Source organism: Aulonocara sp. 'chitande type north' Nkhata Bay, linkage group LG14, assembly GCF_057382095.1.
Source record: "Aulonocara sp. 'chitande type north' Nkhata Bay isolate Kocher_YH1m ecotype deep benthic linkage group LG14, A_spYH_male_GT1.1, whole genome shotgun sequence".
Taxonomy (NCBI): domain Eukaryota; kingdom Metazoa; phylum Chordata; class Actinopteri; order Cichliformes; family Cichlidae; genus Aulonocara; species Aulonocara sp. 'chitande type north' Nkhata Bay.
Window position 1 is genome coordinate 10,526,539 of NC_141357.1, and position 16,578 is coordinate 10,543,116.

Here is a 16,578-nt window from a genome sequence, read left to right on the forward strand (position 1 = left end):
CATGATCTTGTAATGGGGACTGTAAAGATATACAATATTTGGACTGAAAATGCAGTAACTATACTGATCAGATGGCTTCTTGGTTGTTTACATTAGTTTCTTACATAAATTATACAGTTTAAAGTACAGATTGTTTTGCCAGCATATATGTCATATGTCACATATGACATATAGAGCATATAGAGCTACATTTAAAAAAAAAAAATACTGCAAAAAATAAAATGCTTCATTGTAAAATGTAATTATCCCCTAGCCCACCTGGAAAATTAACATGAGCCTCCCACTGCTCAATCTGTTTTTGAATGAGTGACAGGAAGACAATTTGTTCACATTCTTTGGCAACAGGGACAGAGGCTGTTACTTGACCTTGACTCATTAACATTCCTTTAGCAGTAGCAGTATACTTACAACTTAAAAACTTACCAGAAACTCAGAATTATGTCATTAAACTAAGTATATTCAAGGCTATTACGAAAGTAGTAGGCAAGACTTTGGGAAGAGGACAATAGCTGAATCTCTTTAAGAAATTACAATGAAGCAAAGTAAAGTAGACCATTTCACATGAATCCAGTGGACACCTTATTTTGTGCACTAAACTGACAGTAGGTAAATTCCCTTCATTCAACTAATGTAGATTAACTTATATCACAGATGAAGATTAATGCATATTAAAGCTTTTCTAGGTGGCCAGATGCCTCAATATCTTTCTGTTGGGAAATACAATAACCCGAAGCATCTGCAGTGCATGAAGCATGGACACTTTCCTCGTCATTCCCACTGAGGTTGAACTATAAATCAGATGAAAAATAAAACAGATTTTACCATTTCTGTGAACAATTTTCTTCACTAAGAAAGAATAACTTTAATCATAACACTCATTGTTGGATGAGGACAAAGAACACTCATTGTTGAATGAGGACAAAGAATGACCAGGCATGCCATTTACACATTTATTTCAAGAACTCACTGCATCCATTCATGAATTTTCTTAACCACTTATCCAACTCAGGGTAATGGGGTTGCTGGAGCCTATTGCGGCAATTTTACTGAATGTAACAGTCATAAATTATCATTAAATATAAATATTAGTGGTGGGTTATTGAGGGAAAAAAAAACCCTATGTGCTCTTGAGATCAGAGTTCTCATAAGAACAACTGCTGAATTATTATTCTCAGACTGTTGCATGTGTAATATGCGGCTCTGTATTTGTTTTGCTTTTTTCTCTATAATCCAAAAAATTAGACAAGCAATTGGTACATCAACAGCAGATCCAGAATATGTACTGTGTCCACCGAAAAACTGTTTAAACACCATGAAACAGTTTCACACTATTAACAGCAAAGACCTAGAGGACATCTTAGGTCAACTGAACTCCCCCTCCTGCTGTTTAGATGTCCTGCCAACAAGTTTTTTCAAAAAGGTCTCAAAGACTTTAGAGTCAGACCTGTTACAGATCGTCAACTTTTCTTTAATATCAGGCGTGTTTCCAGAACCACTAAAAACTGCTGTAATAAAACCTATACTGAAAAAGGACAATCTTGACAAGACACAAATGAACAACTACAGGCCGATCTCAAATCTCCCATTTTTAAGTAAGATCATTGAAAAAGCAGTTTCTCAACAGCTCAGTTACTTCTTAAAACAGAATAACTGCTACGATGCCTTCCAGTCAGGTTTTAGACAGAATCACAGCACTGAAACCGCTCTGACCAAAGTGTTCAATGATATATGTCTGAATACAGACAGTGGAAAAATGTCAGTCTTAGTTTTACTGGATCTCAGTGCAGCATTTGATACAGTTGACCACAACATATTACTCAAATGACTGGAGAACTGGGCAGGTCTTTCAGGAACTGTACTAAACTGGTTCAAAACATACTTAGAAAACAGGAAATACTTTGTCTCAATAGGTAACTTCACATCTGAGCAGACAAGTATCACATGTGGAGTTCCCCAAGGTTCCATCTTGGGACCCCTTCTGTTTAACATTTACATGCTCCCACTGGCACAGATTATAAAGAACAACAAAATAAACTACCACAGCTATGCAGATGACACACAAATATATATCACAATGTCACCAGGAGACCGAGGCCCTGTACAGGCTCTTGGTAAATGCATTGAGGAAATCAATGACTGGTTGTGCCACAATTTTCTCCAGCTAAACAAAAACAAAAACAAAACTGAGGTAATAGTCTTTGGCGCCAAAGAAAAACGATTACAGGTCACCAGAGAACTTCAATCTATACACCTAAAAACCACAAACCAGGCGAGAAATTTGGGTGTAGTGATGGATGCAGACCTAAACTTAGAAAAACACATTAAGACAATAACAAAGTCAGCTTATTATCACCTCAAGAATATTTCAAGGATAAAAGATCTGATGTCTCAACAGGACCTGGAAAAACTAGTCCATGCATTCATCTTTAGTAGGCTTAATTACTGTAACAGCATCTTTACAAGTCTACCTAAAAAATCAGTCAGACAACTACAGCTCATTCAGAACTCTGCTGCTCGAGTCCTCACTAAGACCAAAAAAGTGGACCACATCAGTCCAGCTCTGAGGTCTTTATACTGGCTGCCTGTCCGTCAGAGGATAGACTTTAAAGTTCTGATGCTGGTCTATAAAGCTCTGAATGGTTTAGGACCAAAATACATCAGTGACCTCCTGACCCAGTATGAACCTTCCAGATCCCTCAGGTCATCTGGATCCGGTCTTTTATCAGTTCCTAGAGTCAGAACCAGACACGGAGAAGCTGCATTCAGCTTTTATGCTCCTTATATCTGGAACAAACTCCCAGAAAGACTCAGATCAGCTGAAACACTCAGTTTATTTAAATCCAGGTTGAAGACTCACCTATTCTCAGCTGCATTTGAATAAAGCACCAAATCCACACTTTTAAGCTTAAATTTCAAAACTTACATTTAACTACTGATTTTATCTATTGTTCTGATTTTATCTGTTTTGATTTTATATACTGTTTTGTTTGTTTGTTAATTAGTTTGTTTGTTTGTTTGCTTGTTTTAATCAATTTTAAATCATGCTTTTTATTTGTTTTTGTTTCTAATGTCTCTGTAAAGCACTTTGAATCACCTTGTTGTTGAATTGTGCTATACAAATAAACTTGCCTTGCCTTGCCTTGCCTATAGTAGCATGTTATTCAACAGGCTTTTTTGGCTGTTTCTAAGAAACAGAAATGCATTTTAAGGTAATGACGTGTTCTAAAAAATTGGAAATAAATAGACACATATTAAAGTAATTATTACAAAATATACTCAAAACTTTAAGTGCAATTATTTCCTTATTACATGGTCCTTTGCTTTCTAGCCACAGGATTCATGGTTATACTTATTATATAACTTGTATAACTTGTACTTTATACAAGTTATACAAGTACAAATTAGAACTTGTATAAATTGTATAACTTCAGTCAGCAGTGGCTGTGGCAAAGTATCAATTATATTCCTAACACAGAAAAGGCTCCCTGATGGACCAGAACAACCATCATATTTACATTTTATAAGTAAAAGATCATAAGACGACGGAGAAACAATCTTTGAGTCTCAGGGCACAGGTACATGACAGGCAAAGTCGTAGTAACACGCATTAAAAAACCTTTTCAATTTGCCAGAAGATGAATCATCAATTTCACGTTCCTTCAAACATCACAAAAGTATTTAGAAGACCACGCAGACAAACACAGGCATCATCTAACAAAACAGAAAGTATAAAACGACTTATTCAACAACAATTATAACTTAAGACTAGAGCAGGGCGATATGACCAAAAATATTTATGACAATATACATTTGAAAATTTGCGATAACGATATAACTGACGATATAATTGACACTAGACAAAATACTTCACAACTCCACAACTTTATTAGTGCAAAAAAAAAAAACATCAATGTATTTTCACTTAAACAAGCAGCTGTTTTTTATGTGCATTAAAGTTATATAAAAATGTAACAGTGCAAATGCAAATTCCTTGCTGACAGTTTAACCAAAAGGCATTTCCAGTGGAAATTGGCTGACATATCCTCAGCATAAAAACGTATAATATCCACAAAACTTAAAAAGAGGTTATACACACACAATACGATAATATTATGTTGAAGCACAGTACGTATCACTCCGCGAGGCTCCTATCTACGATAGCCGTAATGCTCCGACAATCCATCCAACGGTGCGGATTCGTAGCTTAGCAAAGTCATGTTAAAACATTTGACTCTTTTTCAAGCGCCATGTACCACATAAAATCGTTTTGAGGTCAGTAAACACAACCAGAATACATACATAAGGCACACGGGATTATAAGGGGCACTGTCGACTTTCAGAAAAATCAAAGGATTGATTTTAAGTGTGCCGTATTTTCCAAAAAACACGGTAATAACGACAGTCCACTAGCATGTGCTACCAAAAATAGTGCTTTGCTGTGTATTTGATGGACGAAAGCTAAACCAGTTCCACACCACTGAAGTTGTAGCATTTTTACAAACCAATTCTGGTTCATCCGTTTCATTCAGCGATCCGCCTTCGCCCACCTCATTCTCCGTCGCCGCCATGCTTTTTCCGCCATGTGCGTGAAAACAAAGGCACTTCACATGCGTGTTTTACCATTATTCTATCGTGATATTTCATTTTCTTATCATTGCCCAACATTATACCGGTGAACGGTATAATATGGCCCAGCCCTACTTAAGACTTTCTCATGAACAAATTACTTTTATTTACTATTATTTTTGATGTTACCATTTCTGTCCCTCATCTAGCCAGCCTCACATAGGCATGGAATGGGGCATAAAAAGAAAAAGAAACACAATTTTAGGTCCCACCACCTCCTTCACTGCCTGTGGCAGTCTTGTATCATAGCTCTGAAACCGATTACTCCCCCATTCTGGATTTGTGCATATACTTAACCTCCATAGTGGATTGTGTTGCTCTGCTCTCCTTGGTATCCCGCAGCCTCTCCTTACACTGCTATTATGAACATGCCGGACAACAAACTAAGATAGCTGCATGTAGAACTGTAGTAATGCTTTGTATGCTATTCTCTAAAAAAAAAAAAACACAGTTAAGAAATACATGTGAATAAGAAACAAAAATAAAAAATAAAAAGAAAGTGACATCTTTTTTTTCACCAACCATGTTGGTGGTGAACACGTTTCAGATACATAAAGACTATTCGTTTAAATATGAATCACAATGTGGCATATCGTTTCAGTCAAAACAGAAGAGCAAAGGCGCATGCAGAATTTAAATGACAGCAGTTTTATTGGATTATGATTTTCCCCACTTTTTTCTAGAGAAAGCAAATGTAAAATCAGAAGCCTTGGTGTTTAAACGTGCTCACTCTTCATCGCTAAAGCAACAATATGTGAAGCCCTTGGGCTGCTGGAAGCTGTCAATGAGTCGGAAACAATAGGGTGCTGGATGTTTCTCACTGTATGTATTTCACATTAAGCCATTTCATCCCCTCCTACCTCTCAAATGCTTCATTGTGAGTGTGAATTTCTACCTCCTACAATCCCTCTCCCTCTTAGTCTCAATTAGGGAGCTGGCAACTCTGATCAGGTGATGCTGTACTTTACTCATTTCCTGTGGGAATCAATGGCCACATTTAATCAAATGGCTGGAAGCTAATGGCTTTAGTGGAGCTTGGGGTGTAGCATAGGTCAGTATCAGACAGCAGAGATAAATGACAGCTGACATCCCTCCTGGTAAAAAACACTTGAAGGGCATCTTAACAGAAAAGAAAAATAAAGTTTTAGATTTTCATGAACACTAATGTTTAATTACTCCCATGCACCTGGAGCCCCTACAGTGCAGTTACAGTCAGAAATCATTCACTGTTGGAAAGCCAGCTACACCCTGATTAGGGCTAATAGATTATTTTGTGGTTTCACTGCTTAATACGAAAGTAGTCTATCAGTCTGACTTGGAGACAACTTGATCAATAGCCTTATTGCCCCCCTCACCCCCAGACTGTTTCTTCTATGGAATATGGTATGTCAACAGGTTTTAGCAGATTCCCAAAGTATTCCAAAACTTGTCTATATCCACATCTACAGCTAGTAAGACTCCATCCCACATCTAATGATCGTTTGTAGAGTACTGCTTTCATCTCCTGAGCTTCTTGAGTGACAGAAAGTTTTGTTCCATTGCCCCACCAAATGCAGATCTCAGTTTCTCGCTTCAGGCACTGCCCAAACCACACTCCACTGGGCCTGGCATTAGCTGTCAGCTGAGTCCCAGAAGCTAAGCCAAGATCAATAAGACTCCTTCTGCTTGACAGCTCCCTTCACTTCCGGAGTAAAGCATCTGGCTCAGAGGTTGCTGCCATGAAAAGACACCAGCCACCCTATGATCACTGCCCCCTCAGCAATAAAGGTAGGGAACATAGTTCACTGGAAGTTAATAGCCCAAACCTTCCTTGAACTGCTCACAAAGCCCATTAATGAAGCAGCACTTGGGTTCCTCCCAGTTCAATTCAATTCAATTTTATTTATATAGCGCCAAATCACAACAGTAGTCATCTTATTCACTTAATATTTTAAGGTAAACACCATACAATAACACAGAGGAAACCCCTACAATCAAACAACCCTCTTTAAGCAAACACTTAGTGACAGCGGGAACAGAAAACTTCTTTTTAACAGGAAGAAACCTCCTGCATAAATAGGCTCAGTAAGAGGCAGTCATCTGCTGTGACCAGTTGAGGGTAATGGGAGAGGCAGGACGAAAAACACACTTTGGAGGAAAGCCAAAGATCAATAATAACGAATGATTAAATGCAAAACGATGTATAAACACAGAGAATGAGAAGACATGAGTGCACAAGAAACAGTCAGTGAATCACGGAAAGCCCCCGGCAGCCTAGACCTGTCGCAGCATAAGTAAGGGAGGATTCAGGGTCACCTGATCCAGCCAGTATACGTAATCACACCTTTCCAGGTTTTGCTGTCATTAACATGTAAAGGTGATGTACTGACTATAACTAGTTCTGGCAATTGGGGATTAGACCATCATTTTCTTCAATTCCAGTTGTCCCCCAAGCAAGCTAATGGTTGGACCAATTAAAAAAAAATGTGAAAATTAAACTCCCTTCTTGTCCCTGCAGGTGGTCTATGCTATTCCCAGAGCTGTGCTCTTCTCAACCAGTGTTGTTCCTGGGATCTGCTGGAGCCATCTTCCTCATGTACTCATAGGTGTTTGCTGTCTCATCCTGCACAGTGGTTCTGACACTAACTAATCCTTGGCTTTCTTTCTTTCCCTTAGTGGATAGTCTCAGGCTGTTGGATTTAGGGTGAAACTCTCCATGCATGATCAGGAGCTTTTTTGTCTTGATGTCAGTGGCTTCTCCTTTGTCCAACTTATTATCCCAGCAAGGTACCTGATCACAGTCGATCACAGGGTACCTGATCATATGTGTTAATAGCCCGGATCATGTTATTTCCATTTAGCTGACTCCCCAGGACTTGCCTTACGTTCTCCAGGTATTTGGTGGTTGAGACTTTCCTAGCGACCTCGTCATGGGATTCCCAGATGCTTGTAGCTGTACTCATTGTCTGAAATGTTGCCTCCTGGTAGTGTGATCCTATGAGATTCAGGCCTATGCAGAAAAACAGTGGGGACAGGGCATCTCCTTGGTAGATCCCACACTTGATGGTGACTTGTACTATAGGCTTGAATCATCTGAAGTTGTTCACTACACAGTTTTGTTTTTTGCTATCTTCATACATGTATTATGTATCATGAGTGGAAGATGTTAGCAAGTTTATATTTGGGTTATCTTGTGTTTGCCTATAAACAACTTTGGAAGTGAATATTAAGATGTGTGAGTGGTAATGGACCCTGGAGCAAACACTTGAACTTGAATAATGAACAAAAAAGAGACTCAGAGTGAAAAAACAGAGAAAGTAAAAACATTTGCCCTTTTGCTGACTTGCTCTCAAACGAGTTGAATGGGTAGGTACAATCATTATTCACTCTTTTAGTAATGCCTTCAGTACTGCCATGTTTTGCCACTGGCAGGAGCAAAATTAGCAAAAGTATTTTCTTGCAATGATTAGACTTAATGTTTAATATTCAGAAAAAGAAAGTTGTTTCAGCATCGCAGAAACTGTTTGCTAAAAGAAGGAATAACATTGCCTCTGGGATATTGTTCACTTTTACGGTGCTTGATGTCTTTATTTTGAAAATGACTGTACGTACAGCAGGATAATGAGAGTGACACTGGGATTCAAGGACCATTATTTACCTATTCAAATATGCAGCAGTATGGCGCACTTCATAGGAATATAAATAAAGATTTGCTCCTGTAATGGCTCCTCTGAAGGTTTATTTCCAGGCACTTGTCAAACGACATATTTTCACAACAAAATCCCTAATGTGTTTTTATACAGTCACTTTCAGACTAGGCTGCATAATTAGGTAGCAGAAGCCTGCTGGATGATCAGATATGTAGAAAGTCATATGGCGGAAGTGTCTCGGTGTTGTCACAACCCATAAATCAGAGTTGCAGTTGCATAGTTGTTGATTTAAGTGATACTGTAACAAAATGATCAAAACTTACAGAGCATGTAACCTGAGGGAGACAAAACCCCTATACGCACCTTTCCATTTCTAAAACTGAAGTTTAAATAAAAGACAGTGCAGCGAATAAACACACCCAAAACACTGGCCTTAGAGGGAGCGGGCAGGACTGTAGCTTCAGACTTTGACATGTAGAAAAGCCAGGAGGAGGAAGATTAGAAACCAAAATCAAACAGCGAACAAAGAGACTCTCCAAATACTGATTAATGGGGCAAACAGAAAAAATAACACACTGCTTTCCAGACAAAAAGATGTTTTCTATTGGATGTGACATAATGTTAACTTTCAGGCTCATTGGTATGAGCTCAAGTCCTGCAATTTAAATGTTGGCACCGAATCTCTACAAGTGAAACAAACAGCACTTCAAATTCCTCCGCAGACTGATGACTTCAATGAAGTATCGCAGCATCGCATCATTAGCTCTAAACTGAAAGACTAGACGACTCTCACTACACCTCCTCAACACACGTCATAAAACAGACAAGCCTAAAAACAACAAGTCTAAAAAAACAGCGGGACTGGAAAAGAGAAGTTGGAGCAAAACCAACGAAAACAGTCACCTTAATCCATCTGATTCACATCATGTTTATCGTCCAAGCAAATTTAAATGTGTTCTTTTGGTCACCACTCTCTGCCCTTTTGGATAATCAGCACCTGCACCTGATGGCTTGATTCCTTGACATTACTGGGCTGGTGAATAGGTTACACAGAAAGTAGCTACAAAAAGACTGGTTGTGCATGAAAACGGCTTACATCTCAAGTGTTTTTAAGGTTCAGCTTCATTATATCTGGTGAAATGTAGGTATTCAAATGGAGAAAAAGATTTAAAAAATCGAGAGGAATTAAATTTCATGTTTGTGTTCCACTATTTTGCAATAAAACACCTGGATCATCTTACTGTGTTGAAGGTCCCAAGTGTCAGCTGTCTTTAGCTGTGTATACTTGCCCCCCTTGTGCATTGGAGTCACACTGGGTTAAATATGTACACTTGGGTTTTAAGGGGTATTTATTATTTTCTTCTTTTTTTTGGGTTGTATGGAAGCCCCAAACGCAATTTCATTGTTCTTGACAATGACAATAAATAAATAAATACTAAAAAAGAGGACTATAGCGGCAGAAAGGAGACCATGAGGGCATATTAATTCCTGAGGCAGAACTATCTTGCATGTATTTTACATAAGCTTGGCACGAGCTAATGCTCAACATGGAAAACGTGGCAATGATCAGCCACCCTGAAATCCCATATATAAATCCGATCTTATCATATACTGCACGTTTCGATGGTAATAACACACTTATCCTAATAGTTCAGACTGAAGAATCTTTAAATCCTGCGCTTCATAAACTTTTATATCTCTCATTCTACGTACAGAGACGTATCAAAGTCACATACCATAGTAGTAACTGTAATAGATACTGTGTGGAACAACTACAATCAAATCAGTGCTCAGAAAATAATCTGAAGCTGACCCTGAATATATGACTACAACACGGGACTCATGACGGGGGACATGGACCCGTACAAAGCCGCGTCATATAACGTGCGGAGGGCGGTGAAAGAGGCGAAGCAGCGCTACGGGAGGAAACTAGAGTCACAACTCCAACAGAGTGACTCTAGGAGCCTGTGGCGGGGACTAAGGACAATAACGGACTATAAAGCACCAACAACCGGTATGACGACCGGTATGACGAACGCGGCCGTGACTCTGGCAGACGAGCTGAACACTTTCTATGCTCGCTTCGAGGCTGCAGCTAAGGTCTCCAACAATGCTAGTGTTAGCGGCGCTAACGGCTGCAGACAGGAAGATACTGCCAGCACCGGAAACGTGCTCGTCATCTCCGAGCATGAAGTAAGGAGAGCCTTCAAGAGAGTGAACACCAGGAAAGCAGCAGGACCAGACGGCATCCCAGGTCGTATCCTAAGAGACTGCGCATACCAGCTAGCTCCTGTGTTCACTGAGATATTCAACATCTCTTTATCTCAGTCGGTGATCCCCACATGCTTCAAAGAGTCCATCATTGTTCCTGTCCCGAAGAAACCCCACCCTGCTTCTCTCAATGACTATCGCCCTGTAGCCCTCACCTCAGTAGTGATGAAGTGCTTTGAACGCCTGGTCAGAGACTTCATCATTTCTTCACTACCAGACACACTGGACCCACTACAGTTCGCTTACCGTCCAAATCGTTCCACAGACGATGCCATCTCTCATCTCCTCCACACATCACTCACTCACTTGGACACTAGAAGGGGGAATTATGTTAAAATGCTCTTCATAGACTACAGCTCTGCATTTAACACCATAATTCCCTCCACACTCACCACCAAGCTGGAGCATCTGGGACTCAGCTCATCTATGTGTCTGTGGATCTCCAACTTCCTAACTGGCAGACCACAGGCAGTAAGGATGGGCGGACATGTCTCAGCCTCCACCACTCTCAGCACTGGAGCCCCCCAGGGGTGTGTTCTGAGCCCCCTGCTGTACTCTTTGTACACATATGACTGTGTGGCCACTACCAGCTCCACCACCATCATCAAGTTTGCTGACGACACCGTCGTGGTGGGCCTGATCTCTGATAACAACGAGACGGCCTACCTGAAGGAGATTAGGAATCTGGAGAACTGGTGCCAGAGGAACAACCTCCTTCTAAACGTCAGTAAGACAAAGGAGCTGATAGTGGACTTCAGCACTAAGCAGGAGAGGAACTACCAGACCCCCGTCATCAACGAGTGCCCAGTGGAGAGAGTGGACAGCTTCAAATACCTCGGAGTTTACATCACGCAGGACCTGTCATGGTCCTGTCACATCAACACCGTGGTGAAAAAGGCCCGACAGCGTCTCTACCACCTCAGACGCTTGAGAGACTTCCAACTGCCCTCCAAGGTGCTCAGGAACTTTTACTCGTGCACCATAGAGAGCATCCTGGCGGGAAACATCTTAACCTGGTTCGGGAACAGCACCATGCAGGACAGACGAGCTCTACAGAGGGTTGTGCGGTCAGCTGAGCGCACCATCCGCTCCGAGCTCCCTGACCTGCACTCAATCTACAGCAGGCGATGCTGGACCAAGGCCAGGAAGATCGTGAAGGACCTCAGCCATCCCAACAATGGACTGTTCTCTCTGTTGAGGTCAGGAAAGCGATTCCGCTCCCTGAAGACCAACACAGAGAGACTGAGGAGGAGCTTCTTCCCGCAGGCGATACGGTCTCTCAATCACACCACCACACAGTACTGACCCACACATATGGTTCTTACACACACACTGGACTTTCTGGACTTTGGTTTTGCACAACACTGGTCACTATATTCTTCATTTCCGGTTAATACTTGTACAGCTGCTGTTATTGTGTATATATTTATTTATATTTATATTTAGATTCCTTCATACATTCTTATATAGTTCTATATTGTGTATTTTGTTGTACAGTTATTTTATTTTCAACTTTAATTTATATATTTTATCTTATTCTTTCCCAGTTAAATTTACCCTTCATTCTAATTTGTGTTGTACAGTTATTTCATTTTTAACCTTAATTTTTAACGTTTAATTTATATTTTATTCCTTCCTAGTTAAATTTACCCTTTTTAATTTTTCATATCCTATCTTATTCATAGCCTTTTCCTTTTTTGTTCTCTTTAGGTCACGAGCAGTTGTCCAAGCATTTCACTACATATCGTACTGTGTATGACTGTGTACGTGACAAATACAATTTGAATTTGAATTTGAATTTGACCCTGTGTATGAACATGAATCAGGGTTGATTATTATTGAATGGAGGTCCGGCAGAAATCATTGACTGCTTCATAAGATAGATCTAGTTTTTATTGACTGCAATAACTGAAAGCAGAGGAGCGCTGCCCTGTCAGCATCTTCTGTTTGTTCCTTCACAGGCAGCGTTTCTTTTTTTCTCCCCGTGCTGTTCAATTCCTTTATTAACAAAGCTCTGAAAAAGATCACACAGGTAATATAATGGCTTTGGTGCTGGTCCAATGACTACAGAAGCAGGATTTCAAACTAGGTTTAAAACTGTTAAAGCAGTAGAAGGATGGAGGAATGCAATCCAAGCCAAACAGTGCAGCACCTGACCTTCGTATGTTTGGTGGGTCAAAGTATTTTATGAATTGTCAGTAGAACTGGCTTCACAGGTCAGTCACTCAGTCCTTTGCTTATCTGCCCTAGATATGTTTCACCCAGAAAGAAAATTTAAAAAAAGGCCTGAAACTGCCACAATCAAGGGCAAGAATGAAGAGACGATGAACACCACGGATGCTGAATGCTGAGTGACAGTGTTGCCAAAGGATGGACGCTGAGCAGCAGCATTTATTGCCCCATTCTCAACCCAATCACTGCTGAGCCAACTGCTGTGGATTTCAATCTAAGTGGAAACATTTTCAGTTTGATCCAACGATTTATGGAAAAAAAAGACCTGTAGCAAAAGGCCAGATCATAGACGGACACAGCTTTTTTTTTTCTTCTCTATTTTGCCTGCACACGTTGTGCTTTCTCTGTCACATGGTTATTAAACCTTGCATCTCCTTCTATATTTATCCTTACCTTTCAGTCAAAGTGAGTGAAATGTGTAATTTAGCTTCAGTAGGTGTAACTGCTCAATGGTTATGAAGTGCTACGTGTCAGAAATTATTTTAAAGGACATTTCACAAACACTGATTCCAACAAGCTTTCAGGCAAATTTCTATCAAATGAAAATTAGAACTGTGTCCAAAAGCTGTATTTTAGTGACATTAAGTGAAAGAATCATTTTATCTTCCAGACTCATTGGGTTAGATTTCAAAGCATCTCTTCTTGGTAAAAAGTTCATTCTTTGTATTAACTACTTATTTTGACTGAATGACTTCACAGAGGTCTTTCTGTGGCACATTACATGACATTACATCATTTGAGCTTCAGGATTCTTCGTCTTCCTCTCCCCCCTTTATTCATATCTCCCGGTATTTTATCTCTTTTTTCTTTTCTTTTTTTTAATCTTCCATATAGTTAACTAAGACAAATTCTTGTTTTTCTTTTGCACTTTTTGCACCATTCTTTACTCTGAAAAGTAAACATGACATAAAGGGTGGAAAAATGAGACACGCCGTCAGCAAAACTGAAGAACGTAATGGTGCATTCATTCATCTATCCATTGCTGAAGGCAGGGATGTGAAGATGGAGGACATATACATGCACACATATGGCGACATACTACGGAAGCGTAGAGCTGCCACCCAGGCAAAAGAAAAATACAAGTGTATCACGTTATAAGGTGAAAGGTTTATTGTTCTAACAAGATACTTTTCCTGTTTGTACAATATACTATCATGTTTGTACAATATACTTTTCACGTTTGAACAACATAATATCACGTTATTACAATATACATAATTATCACGTTCGTACAATATAATATTTATATTGTACGAACGTGATCCTATATTGTACGAACGTGATCCTATATTGTACGAACGTGATCCTATATTGTACGAACGTGATAATTATGTATATTGTAATAACGTGATATTATGTTGTTCAAACGTGAAAAGTATATTGTACAAACATGATAGTATATTGTACAAACAGGAAAAGTATCTTGTTAGAACAATAAACCTTTCACGTTATAACGTGATACACTTGTATTTTTCTTTTGCCTGGGTGGCAGCTCTACGCTTCCGTAACATACAGAGAAAATATGATGTTATGTTAAAACTCAGATTGTGCCTGCCATAGTCTCTCAGCTCTTCTTCACCAAGTCTTTCCAAGTAACAAGAGCCAAGAATCACACACACAAGTATTTCTCTCTTCAACTAAAGCCTCATTAATTTGTCCCAAATCATTCAAATGGCCCACACTTTGATGTGTTCACTGGATTCCATCTTATGCGAGGAAAGTAACACACCTGGCTTCAGTGACATCCCAAATTAGTGTCAAAATAATGTGTCAAATAATGTCAAAGTGGCATTAATGTAGTCATTAATCTTTGATTTCTTCTAGGCTTTCTTTTATGGGAACATGTCAAATCCTAGATTATAAGGATTGCATACTCCAAGTTACATCATTCATTTTTTTTGTAGACATTTACATCTATAACTGAGCTTCTCTCTGTTTCTGACTGTGATAAATACTTAAATGCCAGTCTGGTTCTTGCTATAGCGAAAAGCTGTTTTTATTTCTACGTAACTATGTATGTTTAAGCATAGAAACTAATGTACAGTGGGGCAAAAAAGTATTTAGTCAGCCACCGATTGTGCAAGTTCCCCCACTTAAAATGATGACAGAGGTCAGTAATTTGCACCAGAGGTACACTTCAACTGTGAGAGACAGAATGTGAAAAAAAAATCCATGAATTCACATGGTAGGATTTGTAAAGAATTTATTCGTAAATTAGGGTGGAAAATAAGTATTTGGTCACCTCAAACATGGAAAATCTCTGGCTCTCACAGACCTGTAACGTCTTCTGTAAGAAGCTTTTCTGTCCCCCACTCGTTACCTGTATGAATGGCACCTGTTTGAACTCATCATCTGTATAAAAGACACCTGTCCACAGCCTCAAACAGTCAGACTCCAAACTCCGCCATGGCCAAGACCAAAGAGCTTTCGAAGGACACCAGGAAAAGTATTGTAGACCTGCACCAGACTGGGAAGAGTGAATCTACAATAGGCAAGCAGCTTGGTGTGAAAAAATCAACTGTGGGAGCAATCATCAGAAAATGGAAGACATACAAGACCACTGATAATCTCCCTCGATCTGGGGCTCCATGCAAGATCTCATCCCGTGGGGTCAAAATGATCATGAGAACGGTGAGCAAAGATCCCAGAACCACACGGGGGGACCTGGTGAATGACCTGCAGAGAGCTGGGACCAAAGTAACAAAGGTCACCATCAGTAACACACTACAACGGCAGGGAATCTAATCCCGCAGTGCCAGACGTGTTCCGCTGCTGAAGCCAGTGCATGTCCAGGCCCGTCTGAAGTTTGCCAGAGAGCACATGGATGATACAGCAGAGGATTGGGAGAATGTCATGTGGTCAGATGAAACCAAAGTAGAACTTTTTGGTATAAACTCAACTCGTCGTGTTTGGAGGAAGAAGAATACTGAGTTGCATCCCAAGAACACCATACCTACTGTGAAGCATGGGGGTGGAAACATCATGCTATGGGGCTGTTTTTCTGCCAAGGGGACAGGACAACTGATCCGTGTTAAGGACAGAATGAATGGGGCCATGTATCGTGAGATTTTGAGCCAAAACCTCCTTCCATCAGTGAGAACTTTGAAGATGAAACGAGGCTGGGTCTTCCAACATGACAATGATCCAAAACACACCGCCCGGGCAACAAAGGAGTGGCTCCGTAAGAAGCATTTGAAAGTCCTGGAGTGGCCTAGCCAGTCTCCAGACCTCAACCCCATAGAAAATCTGTGGCGGGAGTTGAAAGTCCGTGTTGCTCGGCGACAGCCCCAAAACATCACTGCTCTCGAGAAGATCTGCATGGAGGAATGGGCCAAAATACCAGCTACTGTGTGTGCAAACCTGGTAAAGACCTATAGTAAACGTTTGACCTCTGTTATTGCCAACAAAGGTTATGTTACAAAGTATTGAGTTGTATTTTTGTTATTGACCAAATACTTATTTTCCACCCTGATTTACGAATAAATTCTTTACAAATCCTACCATGTGGATTCATGGATTTTTTTTTCACATTCTGTCTCTCACAGTTGAAGTGTACCTCTGGTGCAAATTACTGACCTCTGTCATCATTTTAAGTGGGGGAACTTGCACAATCGGTGGCTGACTAAATACTTTTTTGCCCCACTGTATCATCAAAGTCATGCTGGACATTTTCTGTGTTAAAGCAGACCATGGCCCTTCTTTAATTCCTCTATGACCTTCATCCAGATGAGAACTGTTTATTCAGAATATTGAGAATAACATAAAAAAGGATATTATTAATTAACCCCTGTTGTAGGAAAATCTAAAAGTATCATACATA

At 40.0% G+C, this 16,578-nt stretch overlaps 1 protein-coding gene across 1 annotated transcript in view; it reads right to left on the reverse strand.

Annotated features, from left to right (window-relative positions):
• Window positions 1–16,578, reverse strand: part of lsamp (limbic system associated membrane protein) — a 499,113-nt gene that overhangs the window by 457,329 nt on the left and 25,206 nt on the right. The gene's annotated exons all lie outside the window — the stretch shown is intronic.